The sequence below is a fragment of the Fringilla coelebs genome (assembly GCF_963513975.1).
Source record: "Fringilla coelebs genome assembly, chromosome: 5".
Classification (NCBI taxonomy): domain Eukaryota; kingdom Metazoa; phylum Chordata; class Aves; order Passeriformes; family Fringillidae; genus Fringilla; species Fringilla coelebs.
In genome coordinates this window covers 14092914-14108793 of record NC_140033.1, presented here as the reverse complement: position 1 = coordinate 14108793, position 15880 = coordinate 14092914, and the positions used below count along the sequence as shown (strand labels likewise).

The 15880-nt window shown below is 39.1% G+C and overlaps 1 protein-coding gene across 1 annotated transcript in view; it reads right to left on the bottom strand.

The window, feature by feature from the left end:
• PRKAR2B (protein kinase cAMP-dependent type II regulatory subunit beta) overlaps positions 1–15880 on the bottom strand; it is a gene marked incomplete at its 5' end in the record, with an annotated part of 70335 nt that overhangs the window by 16954 nt on the left and 37501 nt on the right. The gene's annotated exons all lie outside the window — the stretch shown is intronic.

Genomic DNA, 15880 nt, shown 5'->3' with positions numbered 1-15880 from the left:
CTGAGTACATCAGATGAATTACTCCTTACATTTCACAAGCTATATGTCTTTTTCATCCATCCATGCCTTCTTCAATACCATGACTATGTCTATTCATGTAATATTTATGACATATATAATTTTCAAAACCCACTGCTAAACCATCTATCCTGTGCCTGTCTATGGCTATTCTGCCCAAGTATAATACAATACCCTTACACCTGCTAAATATTGCTTTATTTTCAAAGCCATTTCAAGATCATTGTCAATTCTAATCCTGTTCTCTGGCATCCTTCCAATTCATTCTCAACTTTGTGACAACTGCAAATTTAATAAGCATGTTCTCTAAAACATAATCCAGATTACTACTGAAAAAACATATTAGTGTCTAAAATAAACTCTTGTGGAATACATGAGTGAAACAGCAGTAGCTGCTTAGGGTTTACCTTATCCAGCCAGTTATGTAACTATATCTCATGCAACTTACATATAAATACTGCCTGACGTTCCCTAGCTTGTTTATAGGGGACTCTTGTAAGACAGCATTCAGAAGTCTTTTAGAATTAAAATGTAGGGCATCTGCTCCTTTTCTTTTAGCCACAAATTTTAATCTTTGTTACAGGGTATTAGATACTTCCAACAAATCCATGCTGATTGCTGTTTGTTACTTCTCTCCAGGTATTTACAAAATGAATACTTGTCTGTAATTTTTCTAGGAACAAAAATGATCTGCAAATCTGTGACAGGACTCTTCCATCCATAGCTCCTGCCTCCTTTTAAGGATGTGTTTTTCTTTTTCTCACACTCGTTTTTCCTCTTCAGATTCTCAATGGCAACTGCTAACAGGGCTGAGACTAATTTAGAAAATTCTTCCAGTTTCCAAGTATAGCAAATCAGAGGCACAGCTAACCTGGGAACACCTAACACACTAAGTACTGTCTGATTTGTCCTTTCTCTGTTCTAGGCTGTTTTCCATGTACTCAAAATAACACCAGTGAGGACCAATGTGCTTCTGTTAATCAGTAGATCAACACTTTCCTCAAACATGCTCCTACTAAAAATATAATTCCAGAACCATTTCTGTTACTCCTCATGTACTTATTGTACACAATCTTCTTTTGTACACATTTTTTGGTCTTAGCTTTTTTTATGTGTTTTGTTTGGATTTTTTCTCTGCATCTTTTGTTATCCTTTTGTATCTGTCCTAAATAATCCAAACTAGTTTTAATTTTGTACATTGTTCCTTCTTGTGCTTGACATAAATGAGCATCTAATATCTCAGACAGGTTTATTTTACTACGCTTTTTGTCCTTCTCCTGTGCTGTCTCAATTTGCATTTTTTCTCTTTATAATTTTTCTTTGGGGAACAATTCTTTAACTTCTTTTCTTGAGACTCTTTACAAAGAGGTTTTGCCCACTGTCCTCTCATATTCCCTTGAAATCTGTTGTTCTAATTCTTTTACCTCTTTCCCTTCCTGAAATCTGCGAGTCCTGACATTGCAGGGTAATTCTCAATCTGCCTTTTCTCTCCCAACTCTTTAACAGTTTCTCCCTTAGAGTTGGTATGAAATATAATAGCTGCCCTTTAGATTACTTTTCCCACTGTCTCAAATTCAGTTGCAAGTCCATGGCAAAGCACTCTGGTATTCTCCTTCAGTGGCTTCCAGCAGGTGACTGTTTATTAAAATCACTCATTTTCACCATCACCTGTACCCTAACAATAAAAATCCCCAACTACCTGAGCTTAAGTTTGGTTTGATTATTACTCATAGAGCATCTGTATGTCCAACCCCTCTACAGCTGGGTCACAGCACAAATATCTGGACCAAAATATACACCAGCCTCTTCCTCTCCCTGTCCTCCCACCACGTCTTTGCTATGCCAGTTCAGTCACAGTGTTGCTCATGAATTAACATTTGGTGTCCTCTTGTTTATTCCCCATACTCCCTATGTTATTATACAAACAACTTTTAGGTTAGCAACCAGGTAGACCCATCAACCTCCTCATTACCACATCCAATTAAAAAGATTTCAGGGTAAAGTACATCATTGCACATATTAAGCAAAGTCTTGGTCCCCCCTTGTATGAAGCCAGCCACTCAACTAAAATCGCAATTTTATAAAACTTGGCATCTTCAAAAACCAAAAGAAATTTGACACAAGTCCCTCTGGAATTGAGTGAGATTCCTGTCCAGTTTACTGGAAACTGGATTTGGTCCCAAATAATTACAAATGCCCACAAAAGGAAGTCTGCAATCTCTTGAACAACTCTAATATTTTAATTCTACATAAACAAAGTGTTCCTAAAGACTATTTAATGGTACTACAGTTACTACAATCTTGTCAGAAATAAACTTCAGGGGATTTTATTTGAAGAGCAACAATAATAACATGCCAAGTAAGCACCATATAACCCATCATAATGTAAATAGATATTTTGTTTCAGCTGTGCCTTAGTGCACATATGTGTATGTGGGAGCCCACAATCTGTGCTACAGTGCAGTGTGCTGCTGGGAGTATGGAGTGAGCTTCAACCTCAGGTACAGCTACCTCTGTCCCTCTATGTGAAAAGACTTAAAACAAATCAAGAATTTCATTTAATAGCTTTGATACTGTTAGGCCAGAGCTGACAGGTCTCAGAGTGCCTAGCTGAACATCTAAGTCTTCCAGAACACACAAAAGAAACTGAATTTTTCTTATCCATGCCCATCCTGAATCACCTTATGTCCCTTTCATGTAGCAGGATCAGTCCAGAAACAGAGTATTTATTCCTGAGGTATTTATTCTGGGTCAGCTTGTGTCTCTGCACATCACTCTTCTCTGCTATAAATGCATTTCAGTCAGTCTCAGTAGCTACTATCAGCAGGTCCCTACACTAAATATTTCTTGTTTATCAGTGGTTATGGATACAATATTTAAGAACTGCAGTTTCTCCTGACTAGAGCCCATAGGCCCAAATTCTAAATGGATTTATTCTTATCGTCTATGATAAGAAACTTACTTTTCTGGTTACAAATCTGTACTTATTTGGCCTTCATTTGGGTCACAAAGAAAATACCAATGCTGTGAATCTGCTGTTTTAAATACAAAATTTCCTTTCATTTATTTCTTATTTCAGTAACATATTTATTTCTAAGTGCACACCACTAGATGTCTCATGGAAAAACTTGATACATTTTATTTTGCTTCTTAAAATACCGTTTCTGACATTACTATGGTTCACTGAATTCTATTACATGCACACTGGGGTTTGGCACACGAGAATCATCTAGAACTGAGATGCCTTTCACACAGCCATGCATCACCTGCACAAGTCATCTGGATTCCAGTCACAGTCAATGGAGGGAAACAGGCACTTTTACAAAGTGATTCTTCTGACCTGTATTACATGCCCAGACTAAAATGAGATTAATTAAAAAGATGGTTTATTGGTTGAGGCAATCTCTATCCCTTTTGAGATGAGTCCTAGTGGTTACAACAAGCTGCAAGACTGGCTTCCCCCTCTTCTTCATGTAGTATGTGTTTCCTGGAAAACAAAGGAATTCATCCTGGGATGATGATGACAGGCTGCTCATGCAGTAGCATGCCATTAATTCCATGTATTCCAAGGAGAGCCTGTGGTCCCCATCTCTTCTGCCTAAGGCACCATGACCATGACTAATGACTGGCACCACAGACATTAATTATTCTGAATGACTGCACACTCTGGTGCCTGAAATACTCACAGTGTTCAATATTTTATTTTTTAACCTCTTTAGCTCATTCCACATCCCAACACTACTCAGAACATGCTACTTTACCATGCTCAGATGCCCTGCCATGTTTTGCTGTGTGCTGCTGCTGAATGCAACATTCACATCATTGCTCAAAAAGCAATCCTACTACTATTTTTAGGGACGTATTTCAACCCACACATAATTGTAGTATTAAAAATAGTGGTACAAACACTGTACATACTTCTCCACTGGTTGCTAAGCTCAACTAAGTGCAATTAATTTTTTGTTTCAGATTTTCCAGCAAAGGGTTATGTTTCACATATAGTTCCCCAAGATGGACACAAATACCAACAAACCCGAATACATCAAGACAAAGTATTTGTAAGAAAAATGAACTGTCAAAAGACATTGTATTATGAAAATACACATGCACTGAAATATGTGCAGTACTCTAGATGGATTGCTTTGGCAGCATGACAGAGGTAAACTGATAATTTCTAACTCATCACTCCAAGTGAAGTCAATTTTCTGGTTTTCACCTGGTAAATATGCTTTACATTCAAAATCAGTAGTACAGTCACTCCAGCCATGAATGAATTCTAAAATGAAAATTAACATACAGTTGGCAATTGTGAGATCAGAAAACATGTTAGTCATGCTCTCTTTTTCCTTTGATGCAACAGGAAATGAAGCTATCAATAAAGAAATCAGTGAAAATTCATATATAATCACTGAATAATGTATTTTAATCAAAACATGGCAGGGAAACCAATCAATAGATGTGTGTTTTTTCCTGCGTACAGAACTCCCAAGTCATAAATTCTATTAGAAAGAACTTTTCAAGAGAAGAAGAGCTGTGAAAATATTTTTTCATCACATTCAAATCAAGACTACAGTTTTGCCAGCATGACTATCAGGCTGGAGCATGGAAACAGACCAAGCCCATTTCCAGCTGCTGTAGCCACACCAGCATGTCATACATCCCTATAAACACCCCTGTCATACATCCCTATAAACAGCCCTGTCTATGGCAGCTATGCCCATTCCCTCATACAGTAAAAACATCACTTCCCCTGTTTAACTCTATGGAAATTGCTGAGGTGACTTAATGACAGTGTGGGTTTTTTCCTGTTTTGTCAGGATTTACTTCTCTTGCATGAGAAATATGGTGCACAGACACTCCTTGCAGAGCAGGTGGTAGTTCTAAACTAAACTAGACAAATACTACTGGACCTCCAAAGTTTCTGACATGGAAGTCTATTTTCTGACATCTCACCAGTTCCTACCACTAGAAGAATTAGAAAGACAGCCCTGCACCCCAGAACTCCAATTCCATAAGTAGTTTTTATTCAAACAAAAGCAACCCTTTGGGGGTGGTAGCAGTGAGAAATAACCAGTCACGGTCTCACCCTCAAGCTAGCAAGTACCATTATTATTTCTGTCTTCCTGGTTTTGACTGGAAAGATCTTCCACATGGAAGAGGGCAACTGAAGAGCTGTGAGCAAACATAAGGGATGAAGAACAGCCCAGAGAAAGGCTGCTCAGCCCTCTCATCTATCTGAGTGTACCATGAAATGAGACAGATAAAATTTGTTTGATTTCCACGCATGATATAAGGCAACACCAAATGGCTCTGTTGCTGAGACCCATTGGGCCAAACCCTGGAACTATTTCAAGAATTTTAGATTACTTTGAATATAAATTTATTTGGAACAAAGCATGCTCGCTGGGGCTATCACTTCCCACGATACTGTCAAAAAGTCTGTGAAGTGCCTACTCCTGAGGGGGTCACTAAACTGAAACTTTATCTAGGCAAAATTAGGTGAATACACAGAATGCCTGATACCTTGCAATTCTGTGTTATTAGCCTTTCAGACATAGAACATTTACATTAGAGATGCTATCCAAGCTGGAATAAAAGTATGTACACTCAGAAAAAGCGGTGTGGCAATCAGAGACACATGCATATTGTAGAGATTTCCTCATAGACAACAACCCAAAAATAAATTTCCCCTCCAATCCACATGACTCAGGGGATAATGACTTTTGAGCAGTCAACTACCTAGCACAAATAACTAAGTGCTCAGAATGTCAGTGTAAAAATCTGAAGCTGGATAAAATCCAGGCAGCTTGTTTCTTCTTAATTATCAGGAAAGTGGTCTTCAGTTCATTAGGCAGGAACTGACTGAATCAGTCTTGGGAGCCCTGCCAAGACAGTCTGTTTCAGGATCAGCTGCTCGTGAAGGACAGTTACCTACTCGTGCTGTCAGTGCTCAGACTGCAATTCTCCAAACACTGCCTTCATAGTCATCACCCACCAAATACCAGGGTTGTGCTCAGCTACACAGCTCAGTAGCAAAACCCTCATTTTGCCAGAGCTGGAAGACCTTGCCCAGCCTGCCCTACACGCTTGCAAGAAATCAGAGTCACACAATCAACTTTTCTACAGCATTTTCTCTTGGCCATCTGCTACCAGTGCTATTTCTAATGTGTTGAACGACAAGCTATTTCCTCAAGCATTTCTGAAAAAGTATCTAACATAACATGTAGCATCTTGAATGAGGTCCATGCCAATAGTGAGTCATAAAACCTCCCAAGGATTCTCTTTAAAAGTCCACATGGGGTTTATTCATATTTTAAGATTTCTCACAATGAAGCAGAAGTTTCACCAAGATTCTACTGATCACTATGAAAGCCCGCTTGAAGAAACATGATAACCCCCAAAAGACATTTGTGTATAACTTTATCCCAGTTGAGATATTCATGTGTGGACACCTTTGCACAAGTGTCTTAATGTTACCTAGTATGTAAAAGTGACAATTGTGACGTGTTAGACCACAGCACCTTCCTCTGCTTCAAAGCACTCTGGGTCACAGCTAGCACACTCACTGCTGGGTCAAAGCTGCACTCCACTCCCTGAAGTCACAGGGGTTTGAATCACTAAGCAGGCTCCTTCACAGAAACTATCTATTCAAACTTCAGCACAAGGAGCTGAAAGAATTCCCTATTTTTAAATAGGGCACCAGAGAGGAGCTTTAACTGAATTTCCCTAAGGACTTCCACAGTACTTAGTCCTCTTTCTAGTCCCATTTCAGTTCTCTCAATATTTGTGCAATTTATCATGATGGAGATGAAAAAAACAGCCCCATCCAGGCTTCTGGCTCATGGCAGGAGACAGTTTTGTCTCAGGAAATGCTTGGTTTCATCTATCTGGCTAGTGAAAACCAGCACAAACACGCATTACAGTGTCCAGAACACTGCAGGGAGATATTAAACAATAAAATCATGACAAAAGTAGATTTACTTCCACTAGAAGAGTTTGCCAATATATATCCTGCACTATAGTACTTCCTCCATAAGCTTTCCCACTACAGCATAAGAAGCACAACATACAGCAACATACTGTACTCTGATGTTGACTTGTGTAACCTTCTGTTCCCATTCTCATACAAGCCCAGCAGTTCACAGTGCTACAGTGTGTTATTTGGGATATATATAAAATATGCATAAATATTTGACAAGGTCTGAGCAGACACAGAGCTCTCTGCATACATTTCAACTTTATATTTGCTAATACTACAGAATAGAAACAGAACACAGAACTGCACCCAGCCCTTCCTGCCATATTTAGTATTTCATATCAAACCATACAGTGATGTGATTCCATAGGACCTCAATCACAGATATTTTTTTTCTTATTGAGAAGTCAGCATGAGGATGATATCAGAAAGACAATTTCCCACTACAAAAGTCATCTCTTATGTACAATGTGAGAAAATATAAATTGCACCTGTTAAAAAAACACATTCTGAACAATGCAACCTAATATTTGCTCATTTTGTTAGCCCGTTTAAAGAGAGTTAAAAACTGTCTGGGACAGTGGTAGCACCTCTCAGAAAATGTATTTAAGGGAAAAGAACCTGCTATGTAGACAACAGCTGGAAGATAGGAGTGAAAATACATGAGAAAATCCGTGTCAAGGATCTGCAAAGAGTTACGAAGACTAATGACACAAAAAGGTGGTGGTTGTTCTGTGAAAGCACATATTTATGGCTATTTTTTGTGCTAGTGTTTAAAGAAAAAAACAAGATCTGATATCTATATAAAAGATGTACTGAGGGGAAGAAAATGGTTACAAAGAAAATAATCACTGATAACTGGAGACTTAAAGATATTAAAAGATTCAAAAATGCAGAAAAATGTTTCATTAGAGGAGACAACAGAAGGTGATCTCCAAGACTCATGTAAAGAGTGGCTGTAAGGAGAGCAGAGACAAATCCAAAACTATTGACTCTGACACGCTTGTCTCAGTGTCCTGCCAGGGGATTTGACCAGTTTAAAACTTATTTAAACAGATAAGGTGAAAAACCTGCCAATAGTAGGTAATACAGTATGATAGTATGGCACACAGTACCAGCTATCATCCAGCAAAATGGAGAAGGTACACAGAATTCCAAATCTAGAACACACCCATGACCCTTTGGAATGATGTCTAAGTCATAAATTCAAGAGTTCTTCAGCACCACATGTCAAAGCCTGTGATCCCACATACAGTGAAGATTTGGTCTGGGCAGCTAAGGGAGTGCAAACTTCAATCTCAAACAGGCTTCACAGAAAATCCTGCAGCCATATGGGATTTAAAACAGCAAGCTGAGAATAGGCACCTAAAAAAGAGGTGGAATAATCTTTTTTGAAAGAATGGTTGCTATAGCAAAGTTACCTTTGGTTTTCACCCTGTGGGACCAAGGGAAGGAAGCTTAAACCCACCTTTCCCATTTTCCAAAAGTGCCCTACATTCTACATTCCAAAGTACTCTGTAATGAGATGCTCCTCATTCCTCCTGGGCCCAGGCTGCTAGGCAAAATGAAATGAGAATAAGCTAACAGAGCTTGTCTCCTGGAATTTTAGCATGCTGATTTTAGGTATGTTGGCTTTGGTTGAATGGGTAGGTCATGCTCACATAATCCTCTGTAAGAAATATGATAAACCCAACTTACTAAACAGGTTCCAGATATAACAGGAAGACAGGTAGACAAAAAACATTAGGGAAAAGATTCCTGCCAAGTTTTGAAATGGTTGATTTTGAACATCTGTTTTCTCAACAATTCCAAAAAATAAAGTCAACATTTTCTGCTGACAGGGTTCTTTTCAAATAGCCAAAGGAAGTTCAGAAGACAAATCAAAATTATGAAATAATATATATGCTGTTTTACTTTCTCGTAGTCAAAATATAAAGTGCTGTCATGAAATAATACTGGTAACTACACACCAAGGTAAGAAAGCAAGTCCCACACAGCCATCAGTACGTGCTCACCTGCATCTGCAACACCAGACAGACAAAAAACGGGCTACAAATATTATCACTCCAAGAACAGGGACAATAATCACCCTGAAAACACAGATTCCCACAATTATATTTTAATAATAGAAGTTGTCTGTAACTGCATGACTACTTAACACAGAACAAGAAAAAAGGCATCCAGGTCTCACAGAACTAATCTTTTTCTAAGAGGAAAAAAACCTCAAGCCTCCACTCATTCAGCTAATGACCTGTCACTACTTGAAACTAGTATTTCTCAGGAAGTCCTTAGTCAATGGCAAATGAAGACAGTGCACTCTGAGGACTTAAAAAAAATGGGCATTTTTTTATTTGCAGTTCCTAAACACCCTCCACCCCTCCCACACATACACATCTGGCACCATTATGAACTAAACACTACAGTACTGGAAAGACTAAATGGGTAAATACACAAACATACCTATCTTTTTCCTGCATATTGTGAATGCACTTTTATTTCTTCTTCTATCTATGGACCTTGCAGAATTCCACAGTGCTGTTTCACTCCATTTTGTTTCATACTATTATAAGAGGATGCAGAATGGCTGGATGAGGTGCCATCAGCACACACAGGATGCTCCAAGGTGTATTACTCTTTTATGATGTTCACTATCCCTTCACTCCATTTTCTCAGTACTTACTTAAAACCACTCTGCACTTGAGGAAAAGATGAAACCCAGGAAAATAACATATGTGTGCAGGAGGAGTTCACTGATGAATACTTGACAATATGACCTCAGACAGCATCAGACTGACAAGACAGCTGGTTTGGAATTCCCACTCTATTCCACACCTAAATGACTATGATGACAAAAGCATCCTTCTCCACCTGCAGCTGATCAAGAAAGACTGAGCCTTTTCCCCCACAGAAGAAATTACTGAGTTGCATGAATGGCCTCCTGACTTCTGCAGCAAATGTTTAATAATTATGTCACATTATTTGGAAAAAGCTGAGCACATCTCCACAAATACTTTCCTGCCATATTCCATTAGTCTCCATTTTCTGCAGACTTTCTTGTCTTACACAAACCTCAACTCCTAGTCTCTTGCCTTAATACACAGGATCTCCACTGGAACCAGCTCTTCCATTCTCCTACACAACCAAGACCTCACACCACTTCAGCAGAAAATTAAACTGTAAGGCAACAGGAAAAAGCACATGAGTGCAAATACAGCAAATTTCTCAGCAACTGAATCCATATCAGAAAAACTGAAAAAAGTGCACTTGCCATTTTGAAAACTAAACATAAAATATGTGCTTCTAACTTGGTTTCCTCTTGAAACTGTGCTGTGCATGCAAAAGAGATCCATACTTTCAGGAAAACAATACATATAAAATAATTTTTGCTGAATGGAAATATTTCTATTTTTACTTCATGAGAGAAGAGATGTAAGCTACAATTCTTTTATATTTGAAAGGGCAAAATACTGAAGATCCTAACGTGAGCCAAACACTTCACATTTACTGAAACCAATATCCTAAGAAATCCTGTATCCCAGGTAACCATTTTTTTTTTCACAAAAGCTCCTAGAATTACAGCACAAATTAAAGAGTTAACATCACACTTTGCCAGGTGCTAGAATTCAGGCTTAGAGCTCTTTTCTCCCAGGAAACGAAGTACCTACAGCTGCTTTTCAGCAAAAACTCTGTTAATTACCAAAGAATAAATGAACCCTTATTGTAAGACAGAGTGGCATCTAGCTTCTTTGGCCAAAACCATTATTTGTAACAGAATGTTCTTCTAGAGATCAAACTTAGAGGGAATAATGAAGGCCATAGAGAAAGATGAAGGAACCCCAAGGAAATTGTATTTTATAAATGTCCCATCTGTAAGCAGCAGTGCTAAAGAACTTCTTGATTTAATTTGTATACAGTTCCCTCTAGACTTCTAGCAATTTCAGGTTTAATGGTTAAATAATCATTCAGTGTAGAAGTTACCAAGATAATAGTACAACTAGGAGATAGCAAAAATATTCTGGCTGAATGAACCACGCTGAGCTGAATGAATCAGGCTGTTGAGGTACTCACTGCTGGTATGCTAAATAAAGCTATTCCAATTATAAAGAAATAGAAAACAATAAAAAGCAATAAAAATTGAAAGCTACAAGTGTTGAAAATAAGCAGTGCCATGCATAGAATACTGTGACAAATAAATTTGAAGGTACTACATTTAGTGTAAACACTTATAAATCAGCAGGGGGTTTTTATACTCTCAGGGGCCTTTCAGTGGGCCAACCTGTAAAGCAAAGGGAAAGTTATTTACAACTAGTTGAAGCTCTGGAAGTTGCACAGTACACACAGGCCAGTGTGTAGATGATTCAAGTCTGGTAAATATTTTCCATCTTACACATGCACAAAGAGAAGTCAATAATATGAAGAAATTGAAAAGTCTGGATAATAATGGAATATACAGAAGAATGATCATCAAAATATGGAAAAGCTCCAGGAACTGCAAAGAGCCAGATGCATAGAAGACAAAAATGCTATTGATTGTAGCTCTGAGCCTGCTATTGGTGTTTGTATCCCAATGCCCCCAGTATCAGAGGGACCAGAGCTCATTACTGCTTTATGGTAAAAAAATTTCTTCTTCAATGTAGCTCATTTGAAACTATTTTCACAGAAACAGTTAAATTGGAAAAGACCTCAGAGATCATCAAGTCCAGCCTCTGACTGGACATAAATGGACATAAATTATAAAGACATTACTGCTTTAAACAAAAAGAACGGGATCCACCATGCAGAAGAAAATCTGCCTAAGCAGAAAGTGGTTCACTCTGCAGGATCTGACACCTCTCTGAACTTGTTACAGCTTGTGCTGTAACCCACTCCTCCCTCCGAGCATCAGGGAGGGTCAGGTATGGAGTCCCTGCAGGTACTGCCAAGGGAAAATAATGTGTGATCTGCAGTAAGGAGGAGGATGTATGGAGACATGGTCAACAGTCACACAGAGTATTGCCCCCAGAAAAACACAATAATTTATTGATGATAACAAAACTAGCTAAAATAGACATGAATTCCTACTGTAACACACCTAGTAAGAAACAGGCTTTTCATATATTCTTTTATTCTTTCTCGAGAACAGTTAAAAATAAAGTGTTTCTTATTATGCTGTCACCACTGAAAACCTAAGAAAAGGCTCAGTGTAAGAGGGAAGATAAAAAAATTCAGTGAACTGTGGATGAAATTTTAAGATCTTCCTCATCATATAAACCCATTCATAACTACACTCACCTTTAAAAACAATTTTTTTTTTTAAATCAGTCAAACCATCATTAGAAAAGTATAAATATTACAACAGGTTTCAGTGGGTACAGCAGAAGGCCCCCAGCATATTTTTAAGCCCTTGTGAAGTGAAATGCTTCCAACATAACAGACCCATAGGGGTGAAGCCTGCTAATGACTATGTGCCTCTAAAATAATTAGAGACACCACGTGAAAGCACTGTGCAGAGAGCATGGGTAGCCTGTGGGACACAGAGCAGGGCAGAAATACCAGAGATAAAGACTTTGCTCCCTCATGCTGGTGCATCTGTTCCCCCTAGTATCTCTGTTAGAAGGTAAAGAGATCCAGCAGACAGTTCCCAATACATGTCTGTGCCTGCCAACTAAAGGATCAATGACTCAACTGGAAAACAGAACAGTAGGAATTCACTGGACACAATCCTCCCCAAAAATAAGAGGACAACACGAAGTCATGTCACTCCCAGTTCATTTTGCGCAGAACACAAAATAAAAATGTAGGTTAAAACCCCCCAAAAGTTATGATGCTAAAGATTTGCTTGTTGGAGAAGTTGTACACACACATCCCTGATGGCTGGTAACAAATTGCTTCCATTAATCCAGCCAGCCCAGGGTTATTCCTTTCCAACCCATTATTCCTTTCCATTAAAAGCTTCCATACACTGTACCCACCTGCACCACTGTGCAATTTCACAACCCAGTCATTAAAGTGTGTTGATTTTACCCTCAGGAAGGAAGGGCAGTGGTACTTTTAACTTTGAGTCATGAAACCAACACCAGGAAGAAAAATGGAGAAGTTTCACGAAAAGAAGTATTTGTTAAAAATGGCAGATTGGGAAGTAAATACAGAGTTCCTGCTGGCACCACTGGTATGATAAATGCACTAACAAACCCAGTGGTTGGATGTGATTGCAACCAGTCTATAAATAGAGACAATTCCAATTGCTCATATAAATAATGCCTTTGCAAATGATCCCTCAGTCGTGTGTTTTGATTAAAGAGCCCTGCATGAGAAGTGTGAAAGGAATAGAAATGTCCCTGAAATTTGCTTCCTCTCTTGCACAATACAACCACTTGCCACCTCAACCTCCATCCAACTGAGCACCTCCTTTCTCATTCAAATTGATGGGACATATTTAGTGCTTGTAAAAAATAAGGGCTAGTCCAGAATACAAAGGTCTAAAAATTCATGATAGAAAAGGTAACTCATGATCAGTCAATTATAACTTTTGGTGTAGAGGATTTTTTCCTACTTAGTAATTCAACCTTAATGCAAAGCTTTTAATGATAAATTTTAAAGCTATTTTATCACATATACAGTTCTTAAACTAAAAGTCATCCAAACGTTGAAACTGATTTTGCTTCAGCTTTGAAAATGTCACAGATATTGAAAAAACTTCCCCCAACTCCAAATAAGAATGACATTATGGTCAGAGGTGAACCACAAAATAGTGCATCCTAGGAATTATTTGCCAGAAATTTATGGATATGCCAATACCCAAATTTAAGAATTTTGGGTATTATTGGCATTTTTAAGTAATCAAAATTATATAAGTCCAGTTCCCTAAAGAATCATAGAATCATTAAGGTTGGAAAAGACCTCCAAGATCATCAAGTCCAACCTTGGACCTCATATCACCATACCCACTAAACATATCAGTGTCCCACACCAATTCATTCTTTGAACACTTACAGGGACTCCATCGCTTCCCTGGGCAGCCTCTTCCAATGCTTCACCACTCTTCAGGTGAATCCATTTTTCCCAATATCCAATGAATAACTCCCCTGCTGCAACTGAAGGTCATTTCTGCTCATCATTTGTCACCTGGGAGCAGACACTGACCCACACCTCTGGGCACAGCTGCTCTCAGGCAGATGTAGAACCAGTAAGGTCTCCCCTGAGCTCCCTTTTCTGAGGCTGAACACCCCCAGCTCGCTCAGCTGCTCCTTGCAGGGCTTGTGCTCCAGACCCTTCCCCAGCTGGGCTGCCCTTCTCTGGACTCCCTCCAGCACCTCCATGCCTTTGTTGTAGTGAGGGGCCCAAAACTGAACACTAGTGTGTCCTTGCCAGTGCCAAGTACAGGAGAAAAGTGTTGTTTAATAGAATAAAAACATTCTGTACCTTGATAAACGTAACTTTTTTTTCTTTTTTTTTTTGTGAAAAGTGAAGTCAGCATACTCTTGAAAAATTTGCAATTCAAACAAGTGCCAGTGCACTATATCACAATTTCAATGGTTTTCCTCCCCAACTTGATCACCGAAATAAAAAATAAAAATTAAAAAATAATTTGGGAAATCATCACCACAACAACTGACAAAGGAAGCCAGTTGGCACCCCTGAGACTTTGTCTGCACAAGGTCTACCCAGAGAGAAAACATGTAAGAAATTCTACTTAGAAAGTCAGAATACATAAATGAATGATAGTATGTGACAAAATGGCTTATGGCTTTTAGGCAAGTATAGCAAATCCCATTACTTAGTGGGTCATATCTACTGTAGAATTTTTTCCAAATTAATACTGTTTTTAACAAAATCATGAGCATCGCGTTCCACTTAAAGCATCTCTCTACACCAACAGTTGCACACTATATTTTTCTAGATATACCTTGTTTAAAAAGCTGGAAAACATAAACCATAAGGTTGTGTGCCATTCAATTAAGTGCTTTATATGTAAATTTCTCAGGACAGCTTTTTGCTCTACATTAGGTGACAATATTCCATTGTTGTGGGGGCCAGAGCATCTACAGGAATTAAATTATCCCTGTTGCTTTTAACTTTAAAGCTGCAGTTTCTTGACCATTCCACAGTCAAGTTCTGTGCAGAAGGTTTTAAGCAACTGGCTGCAGAGTCAGGTGTGAGGATGCCACGAGCTGCACGACAGCATCAGCAGGTACAGAGCGCTAGCACGGAGATATACATAGCCAACATCTGTGTCAGACTGCAGCAAAGCAGCCTCTAATAGCAGGCACTCTTTGTCTCCTTTATGCAGCACAGCTTTTGTATCATCACATGTTTTAATCTTCCTTCCCTTTCAGGGCAGGTTCTCTGCAGAGACGGGGATGTGCACCGCGCAGGCAGGGAGGCTGTCACGCCCAGCGAGCACTGCTGCTGGGCACTTGGTGGTAGGCGTTCCACAAAGGATCTGAAATCCCACTTAATTGTTCTCTTTGACTGCATCAAGCACAGGCTTCCTACTCCTCTCTCCTAGGCCCTTGCTAACCCAGCGTATCAGCTATTGTCACACTGTGTTACTCCTGCCTCTGCTTTGCTGCTGTGACAGCTGCGTGACCGCAGCCCTCCGACAGCATTTCAGTGTTCTTTGCACGTGGACTGTGCTTCTTGAACTGACCCATAAGAACTGAACCACTTTCCCTTCCTCATTCTTGCAACAGACCAGTTTCCTGGATGGCATACCAAAGAACGAGGATGAGCTGTGGGGCACTCCATACCTGTTCTTCCTACACGGTTTGACTCGCACAGCTAATAAATTAAATTAACAAAATGTACAGTCTTCACCAACATGCAATAACATATTTGTGTCATTGGGCACTACTGAACCACAATGACAATTCGGATTCTCTGCTGTAATTACTCACGAACAAACTG